The sequence below is a fragment of the Tinamus guttatus genome, unplaced genomic scaffold, assembly GCF_059628265.1.
Source record: "Tinamus guttatus ecotype Peru unplaced genomic scaffold, ASM5962826v1 Tinamus_guttatus_pri_ptg000314l, whole genome shotgun sequence".
In the NCBI taxonomy this organism is placed as follows: Eukaryota; Metazoa; Chordata; class Aves; order Tinamiformes; family Tinamidae; genus Tinamus; species Tinamus guttatus.
Window position 1 is genome coordinate 12,370,771 of NW_028288848.1, and position 9,219 is coordinate 12,379,989.

A 9,219-nucleotide genomic window follows, 5' to 3' on the forward strand; every position below is an offset into this window, starting at 1 on the left:
CTAATGACATGAACCTAGTTATTCGCCCCAGAGTGACTCTTTGCACACCCATGTATGTGGGTGAGGAATGAACTCTAGCCACAGAGGTTAGGTGAGTCCCTGCCCTCCTCTCCAAGGCATTTGTGGTCCCACAAAAATACAGCCACGGGGCAAGATGGGCAAGAGCATTGACAAGACCAAGCATGAAGAAACTCCCTGGAAACAGAGGAAACATCTGAAAGTTGAGTTTACTGAATCTAGTAGCAAGTTTATGGGATGGGATAGGATCCTTCAAAATACTGTTGGAGATTTTTGCCAAAGCAATTCAGTGATATAAGGAAAGTTTATACGGATCTAATTTTTTTTCCTCATTTTAATCAAAACAGAACTCTTTCATCATGATGGATTTCATTGTGCCATTATCAATTTATTTCAATTTTATGTAAAGTGAGAGATGACCCTCAGTCCCCTGGGGTTTTAGAAAGTGTTACAGGATTGTGAGGAATTTGCCAGGGGTAACTGGAAAATATCTCTAGGAGCTGTAGGAATCGCACGGCAATCTCAGACGTAGTAACATTCTTGTAGCGAGACTCAACAGCAGGGCAAAGACAGGGGGCAGTGATACCAGAGGATCCCTGGAATGCAGGAAATACCAGGCTGTCCAGCCAGTGGCCTGACTAAGCCCGTGACCTGTCTCCAACAGTGCCTGCAATTCAGAGGGGGGAGAAAAAAAAAAAACTCTGCAAGAGGTAATTATATAACAAGGTATAAGTAATAAGATTTCCATGCAACTTCCTCCCAAATACTGTCAGTTTTCAGCTGGCTCCTTCTGCACATCAAATCCCATCCCCAGCTTGTTTGTACCTTTATAATTTGGGCTTTTCTTGTGATCCACGTGAAGTAGCTCATCACGTCCAAGATCACGGCCTCATCAAATTGTTGCACTGAGGAGCTGCATGGGCTAACAGTGCACTGGGCTGAAAAAAAGCACAAAAAGTATTTCTTTTTACCCGTGGTGAGTTACTGCTAATTCAATTTCAGTGGCTGCCAATCACTGATTTCTAGAGAGGCCGTCAGAGACACTACTCGCTTTGTTACGAAGCAGACAGTGTGTGTTCTGGTACTAGTTTAAGGGACTCTAGGAAGGGAATGGAGCATAAGAAAAACCTGTGGCAATAGTAGGATCTCTGCCATTTATTTGGTGGCTGCAGAGGAAGAGGCTGGTGACTCATGCAGATGGCATGAACTGCTGGCATATAGGGATGGATTCATGGGAATCCTGGAGGATGGAGTTTGTTATAGAGCTGCCATCACCACTAGCTGATGGAATTTGATCCTCCTTTTAAGCCTAATGGGCTGGGCTGATACAGGGACACCAGTAAAACCCAACAACTTCTCTGCGGCAGTCGCAAAAGAGTCACTTTTGCATCCATCACGCACAGGGATGAACGAACACATACCAGGACAACTCATAAAACCTGTAGACACCCTTTCATGATGTCTTCTTTCAAAAGGTAATTGGTGGCAAAATCCAACACAGAGGCAATGAAATTTTAACTTTTATGGCATTGACTTCTCACTGGTGTCCAGCAAAGTCCCAAAGCAAAACAAAACGAAGGTCCCACTTGACGGCAAAATAAAAAAAGCACCAACATTAGCAAGTAACACTTTACAAAATAGTTACGAGATCAGACCTGGGTTGGAGAATATGAAATGAATAGAGAATGAGAAAAAAAAATACGAAGAGCTCTGCCATTTTTGGCATCTGGAGATAAAAAAAAACCTGGCAACTCAAGCAGGCTTTGGATCTACAAGGTATGTAGGTAAGGACCTGTAAGACTCTTGGAAGATACCATTTATTATTCAGCTAGAAACACAGTTAACACGAGTGGGATTTGATCTCCCTCATAAATGTGAACAATTTTTACTTAGAACGGTCAAGTGACTACTAGAGCTTCCTCAGCCTGTGGGACTGCTGAGTACAGTTTTAAGCAGTTTTATTAACTTTAGTTTAAATCACTTCCAGCACTGATGCCCCTAAAGATCAAAGCTGCTCCATCGGTTATACCTGGCAGGCAGTTAAACCCTTATGTAAATCTGTAAGCCCCCTTGTTAAGTTTAACATTCATCACTTACCACCACTTAGTAGCCAAGCAGGGGAGAGTGTGTCTGCCAGGCCCAGCCGATCGCATCTGCGTCTCTGTAGTGAGGATCCAAGGCTAATTAAAAAGAATTGAAGGCTTTCTCCAAAAACTACTCCTCTAAAAGACACAGATGGGACATAGTCCTTGGAGAGCGCATCTTTGGCCCCCCATTTCAGTCATGCTCCTGAGGTAACTATATTTGAATTCCTGAAGTTACTCAGAAATCTCAGAGAGCTGCAGAAAACATTTTGTGCCTAATGAGGCCTTCTTGGACCACAGTGTCATCAGACACTACCATGTCCTGCTAATGAGCTTCTCTGTGTGCAGTGTGGGGCTGCACTCAGCTGAACTCTCCCTGTAGGACGACACACCATGAACTGGCAGATTAAACTTTCCACTGGACCAGGGACAGTTGCAAGACATTGGGATGGCATCCAACTTCAGCTAAGCTGAGTAGGGATTGAGAACATGAATTTACAACCAGCAGCCATCAATGAGGCGTATGGAGTCGTGTGTACAGTATACCCTTAGGGAAGAAGACTGGGGACTAGAGCAGAGATTATTCCACCTAATGTAGGGCAGGCAGGATGCAAAGGGACTGTGTCCATCTAGTAGAAAAGGATTTGAGAAAACACAGAGGCAGGACCATAACGTCTCAAAAAAGAAACAAATAAAAGGTGGGAAAATTGATATGGCCAACCAATGTGGGAAAGCAACAACTCTTTGGGTTCAGAAAACATATCCCTCCCTATATAGCCAAGGATGGCTGGAAGAGGATGTAGTAACACGAGAGAAAATGGCCCATCCCTGAGAAATGATGTCTGGAAGGTAAATTGTGAAAAAAGGGACAAGTAAAAGACCAGGGGTAAATGCTAAGGATGCTGATATAATATAGCAGCAGAAATGACACCACATGACAAGACAGTAACTGGAAGATGAGAGATGGATATCATCCAGAAGAGAGCTGCCGCCACAGAAGAGCTTCCACCTCCCCTTGCTGGTACAAGTGTGGAGTCTCTGCCATATGACATGCCAAACCACCTCTTTGTGAAACACTTTTTCTGGAAGTTTTCTCCTCTTTTTATTCCTCCCTTTCTCCCTCCTTCCTCTCTCCTGCTCCCCCTCCCTCTAGACAGAGATATGTTTCCCTCAGCTGCTTCTGCGCCTGTGACTTTACTGCATGGGGGAAGTCAGTCCGGAAGGTCACCTCTTTCATCAAGTATTCTATTTGCATCCAAAATTGTATGTACATGAAAAATGTGGTCGTGTGTTGCACCTAGCTGCAGACGCAGATGAAATTCTGTGGAAAGCCTGATGCACACTAACCTTTGCAGATGGTGCAGCTATTGCTGAAAAATGGATTGCTTAATAAAGCATATCATCCGACATATTTGCTGCTTGGCTAGCCAAATAGAAGTTGTTTTTTGCACAAATTTCCTTGTCAAATTTGTCAATGTTCATGTCATTTTTGCTTTAGGTCACAGAGCAAGGTGCAAATTCTTGGCATCTTTACTAGTTGCAAGCCAATTTCGGCTATTTCTAACAATGAAGTGAATTTCTCAGAGGATAAGACACTCACTTTATGGGGAGAAAAGGAAAACAGCAGGAAGTAGATATTTTTTTTCTGGGTTTTTGTTGTTTTCTTTCTTTCTTTTCTTTTTCTCTTTCTTTCTGAGGACTAATCCGTACACTCCTTTAAGGATCTTTTCTAATTCATAGCAGGGAGAAAGAGGCCTTTTATCCTGCTAAATGATTTATTCTGCTTGACTATTTGGTGCAAGATGTACATAGTTTTGGGGGGGTTTTTTCTTTCTTTTTTTTTTTTTTTTTTTTTTTTTTTTTGCCTTGCTGCACAGAAAACGTATCCCTTTGTGCAGGAAGGAAGCCTGCAAGAGAAGAAAAGATTCATTCCTTTGGTATTTCGGAAGTGAAAAGAAGGGGATCCTGCCCTTCCAACTGCTTGCTAGAAGTGTCTTTCCCCATCCTCATTTTCTTAGGCTTCACAATGCCCTCAAAGCTACATAATGTATCTGTTTTGTTTGCTTTCCTACCTGCTCTGTATTCTTTGGCTCTGCCTACGGAGACATGATGTTCCCAGGTCAGAAGCACTGCTTCCAAACCTATTTCAGAGCCTTTTGCAACACAGTTCGTTCCCAGACATGGTCACGGCCAGCAGACTGGCTCAACGGCAGAAGTGGAGGGTGCCACTACCATGTTTGCTCTGATAACAGCCTCGGCCCGGGAGGCCCAAACCTGCAGCCCTTCCTGCCCCGCCACAAGACCTGGTGGCGGGTGGCAGCTTCTGCCCAGGCGGCAGGTGCCATCCACCAGGAGGCACCCGGAGCGGTCGGTGTGACCAAAGGCCCTGGGAGGGCTGGAGCCCTGTTGCAGCCCCGAGGCGGGCGGCCTGGCCCAGGCGGGTCTTTGGAGGGAGGCGCTGCGGGACCTGGCGCCCCGGACGGGCACCTCCTCCCGCGGTAACCACGCGCGCTGCTCCCCGGCAGCTCCGCAGCCACCCACACGCGGCAGCTTATCCGGCCCTTCCAAGGGAAGGCTGCAATCCATGTGCTAGGGGGGTTGTTTATTTTGCGTTTCTCTTTCTGTTCAATACCTTAGCAAACACAGTGTTTTCCATTTCCTGGTAACAGACGCATTCCTCTCTGGGCTGTTTTATATTCCTGCAGCAGTTACATTTCTCTCATTGGAGGATTCATTTCTCCCTGAATTTCCACCCCAAACAAAGTCCTTTTTTGAGCATAACGTCTTCCAAAGATGAACCATTGCCAAGTGATTCCTCCAGGTGATCTGCTCTTATACTAGGAGGACTTTGCTGCAGGGCACACACATTTGATGTACCCCGACTTGCTGCCCAAAGAGGTTGCCCCTTCAGAAAGCACATTCCTCTGCAAGGAGCATTTGCTTTACAAGGTTTATTTTGCTAGCAGGTGTATTCCCACTAGTAAGTTTTCCACTGCACCATTTTTTTTAAAGGTCTTGTTTGGTAGCCAGATAGCCGAGACTGCCTGTGATAAAGCCAGCACAAGTGATTAATAGCAAAGTCTCTGCCATTTTATTATTAATAGCAGTGTGTTGACTCAATTAAATCCAGCCTGCTTTTTTTGGCAGGCCTTTGCAATTATACATATCATTATGGGCTGCAGCCCAAATGCATCCTGGGAGTAGACCAGAACTCCACATTAAGTTTTCCTGGCTCTCTCTTTGCAGGTTGGCCACGGTAACATGCGAGTTATAAGCAATCCGGGCTGCTTTGGGATGGAAAGATAGCAAGAAAAGGACGAATGGCAGAGGTGGCGATCACACCTAGAAAGGGCATAAACAGCCTGGCAAGCACACACTGCATCCACCCCTCCACACTGAACCCCATAAACACGGCGCAATGTGTCTGGGCACTACCTGCTCCCAGCAGTGGTGATTTTACAGCACATTGAGAGTAGTGGATGTCCAGTAATTACTTCCAAAACAGACTCACAAGCAGCTTGGCCTGCTTGAAAGGGCACTGGACTGAGGTCCAAGTGGTTTGTGTTTTGGGTTATTTTTTGGAGATGGGTATGGCAACTCATGTTTCATGGTGGTGAGAGACTCATCACTTAGCAAAGCTGGTATAGCACAGCTCAAAGCACACTGTAGGCAGTTCTGGGGAGCTGGATACACTGTCCCTATCTTTTGAAGCATCCTCCCTGGTGTGCTGGGAGGAAAGCCACTCTTGGAGCTAAGACATGAGACAAGGACCGAAGCAAGGAAAAGTTCTCAGCACCAATATGGATGCCGTGTGTCATTGCAGATGCGTCTTACCTTCAGTGGAAGTCCTGGAGCACCTTCTGCAGCCTGAAAACTGAGATCAGGGAGCCATTTAGATCACTTGCTGTTCAGGGCCACAGAGTTCGGGTGCCTGAAATGCCAACAGGAAGATAACGGACACAAATGTCGGTTGCCTGGAGGAAACTAGAGGCTGAGTGCGCTGAGCAGCAAGTGGTCTGAATCACCTGTGGTCTCTCACAGCCTTCTGGACAACCCATCTGTAAAATGATGTCCTGTTGTGTTAGAGGAGAGACAGCCACAGCTGAAGCCCACCAAAAAAAATATATACGTGTGTGTGTGTGTATATATATATATATATATATATATATATATATATATAATATATATATATATCATTCCCCACCACCTCACCAGGGGGAGCTTTGCAGCTGAAGGCTCTTTTCAGCTTGCAGTACTTCACCTTCCAGAAACCCATTAAGACAGGAGGGCGCTCTGTGCTTTCCATCCCAGCTTGGCCTCCCTCCATTCATTTTGTCCATCTGGTTTATTTTTCTGGCATCGGATAATCCACAGCTGTGGGGCTCTTGCTAGACCAAGGTGGAGGAGTTTTAAGAGTTTGGCCTGTAATTTCCTGCCAGTGCCTGCAATGCCTTTGTGGAAATACTGTTGCTGCTGGACAAGCGAGTACAGAAGAGAGAACCAGGAGCATCGAGGGAGACAGTTTTGTTGCACAAACTTGTATTTCTCCACACATCTAGACAAAACAGGTTACAGGTCCACAGCTGTGGCTTACTGTCCACCTCTGGAACGGGGCAGAGGATGGGAAGGACTTTTTCAGGGTATTAAGAGCAACAGTCAACTTTCTTTCACACACACAGATTTCCCTCTTCATCTAAGTCAGACTCAGACTTGACCCACGTCTCAAGTGTGGCAGAATGGGATTTGAAGCCTTCCCACAGAGAACCCAGCCATTGACCAGGGCTCCCAGAGTTTTGCTATCCAAAGCAATATATCTAGAGTAATATCATATCTCCTTCTCCAGACACAAACTACCACCTTCCCAGTATGTTTTTTCTGAGTCCCTCACCTCAAGACCTTCTCATTTTTAAGGGGGATGCCAGACATTTGGAGTAGCCAAAGTTCACAGCCCATCAGCCACTGCAAATAAACTAGCACTTTGATTTATTATGTCAGTGACCCCCTTCCTCTGAGACTTCCCTTAACCCCAGGATGAGTGGCCACCAGAGAAGGGATGATCAGACATTTGCAAGGCTGGTCCCTGTCGCCCCAGGACCTGTTAGTGAGAATCAAGCTGGTTATTGCTTCTCTGTTATCAGCTATAGCAGGAGCTTCCTTGCCTTGTGGCTGGGGCTGCATTGTATCAATGACTCACAGAACATAACTAAACCATGTAAAATGTCACCGTGTGTTTGCTATTAATAAGGTTTCAATTAGTAGTACAAATTTCCAAGAATACCCCAAGCCTGGAACTCAGCACTGTGCTGCCTAGCAGAGCCAGTCAGGGAGCTCCTTACAATGAAGCAGCTCTCTTTTCAGAAGACATCACTGCCCACTGCTGTGGCTGGAGAACTCCTCAACCCCACCACATACTCAAACCATATTGCCTCACACAGGATAAGGCCTCCTGGGACTGAAAGGATCTGAATAAAGCTTTTAGGGGATGGGAAGGTTTTTTTCTGAAACATCACAAGACCTATGTGCCCAATGCACCTTTCTGCATGGGTGCTGCATGCTCTGCACGCACATAAAGGCAAGGATAAGGAATATACTATCAGGGACCACAGACCCTTCACTGCCTGCACACAGCTCACCTCTCCTGGAGGGAAATACTCCTCTCTAGCATCCAAAAGCACTTGGTACCCGCAAGGGCACTCTCTTGCATGCCCGTGCACACACGCACTCACAGAGCACGGCTTCTTCCTCACTCATGCATCATCGCGCGGCTCCTTTCCTGTGCCTACAGCCACACACGATCTCCTGCCGTCCGTACGGCCACGCAGGTGCTCACACACACACACCACCCCCAGGAGGAGCTCCCGGTACCAAGAGGCAATCCCCCCGCTCAGAGAGCCTGCTGAATGGAATAATTAATTTTCCAGCGAGCATGAATATCATGCAAAGGCAGCCACGCGGATACGGTGGAACATTTCCAGCCAATATCCATGCGATCCGGATATTTGGATTCACCCATCCCCAGCTTCTGCTCTCAGCAGTGCTGACTGCAGCAAAGCTGAGCTTGCTCTGCTGATCGGGAAGGCCTCCCGGACCCGGCCAGCAGCATGGGAGGCAGCTGAGCTGCTCCGTGCAGCTCTTCCTCCTTTGCTACCAAAGGCAGAGGGACCTTGCTAGCTCCCAACACCCAGCCCGCTGCTCCCATGCAAGAACTGATCCCCAACCCCTCCCTGCTTCCCCTTCTCTGGTCTCTGGGGCAGAGGAGAGAATTGCATGAACAGCATCAGCCTGTTCAAACTCAACAGTCCTCCCTGGTGGAGAATTAAGCGCAAATCCCTGATGCAAGAACACTAATTCTCTAGTCTACAAATCTGATTTCTATCCACCCAGCCTCCTCCCATAAGGGCTTAAGTCAGCTTATTCTCTTCCTTCATATGGAGAAGGGTTAAAATATTTGCAGAAAGTAACTGCACATCCTGCATCTAGGGGATAGAGGAGATCTCAGAGAAGCACACGGGATGCTCTGCTGGATGCTGTTCATAGACAGTGGTCCAAATATCATGCAAAAGCAGAATATGCCCAGTTATGGAGCTACATTTCTCCTACAGAAAAGATGATATGCAGCTGTTTGCTTCTGTGTAAAGGGAATTTTCAAAAAATAAGTCTCACAGGGACAGAAGAGAAAATGTAGGAGAAAATTGTACATGGACCTCCCCAGACTCGCAAGCAAACGAGGTGGTATAGCATGTAACAGGCCTGGAAGGCAAGGGCCCAGCAAGCTGAGCACCACACACCACAGTGCTCGGGGGAGCAAAGCACCAGAACGAACAGTTCAGGTGTTATAACACATCCAACACACCTTCATCTCCCATTAAAAGGGTCTGGCCACTGGGACCCACATGAGCACTCTCTAATACTGAAATGACAGAAGTACGTAGTGTTGTGGGGCTACATAACTCTGTAAAAAACTTTTCTATCCATCTTTCTCTAGTATGTGGCTTGCACCTCAGACTCACCTCTAGGTGCTACTCTCCAGGAAGAGTTGCATTTTGAAGATTCAATTCAAGAAATGGAATTTTTTCCAGTAGTTTCAGTGGGCTGCAAACCAAACTGAGTGCACTCA